The sequence below is a fragment of the Octopus bimaculoides genome, chromosome 2 (genome assembly GCF_001194135.2).
Source record: "Octopus bimaculoides isolate UCB-OBI-ISO-001 chromosome 2, ASM119413v2, whole genome shotgun sequence".
Lineage (NCBI taxonomy): Eukaryota > Metazoa > Mollusca > Cephalopoda > Octopoda > Octopodidae > Octopus > Octopus bimaculoides.
Genome location: NC_068982.1, coordinates 129,113,801 through 129,114,378, shown reverse-complemented (window position 1 = coordinate 129,114,378; position 578 = coordinate 129,113,801). Strand labels below are relative to the sequence as shown.

The window sequence follows — 578 nt, the reverse complement described above, 5'->3', positions numbered from 1 at the left end:
ACATATGTATACATACATATATATATATATATATATATATACATATGCATACATACATATATATACATATGTATATACATATATATACATATGTATATACATATATATACATATGTATATACATATATTTACATCTGGCCATATAGCCTTTTCTGTTTACTTTACTGTTTCGTTTTCCTGTCTTGTTTTCTGTCCGCCACTACATTCCTCCATGGTACAAAATTTAATTTGTGGTCTGTGGGAAGAGCCATTTTAACAATGCATCCTGCCCTAGCTCTTCGAAACGCCAGTGTTACAATGGTGGCAGCTGATGAAGGAAATGTTCTCTATGTGGCCTGTGTGTTTTCTGTACTCTGTTCCTCATTTTGTCTGTTTTGTTTGCAACGTCTTGTACCCAGATATGCATCTATATATACAGGTAGATGTAGGTATGTACATACATGTATGTATATATGCATATACTCATTTATTATTTGTATACACACACACACACATATATATATATATATATATATATATATATATATATGCACACATATATATGTACATATATATATATATGTATAATATATATGTAT

General features: G+C 28.9%; 1 protein-coding gene across 1 annotated transcript in view; it reads left to right on the top strand.

Annotated features, from left to right (window-relative positions):
* Window positions 1–578, top strand: part of LOC106879224 (SEC14 domain and spectrin repeat-containing protein 1-B) — a 99,820-nt gene that overhangs the window by 36,244 nt on the left and 62,998 nt on the right. The gene's annotated exons all lie outside the window — the stretch shown is intronic.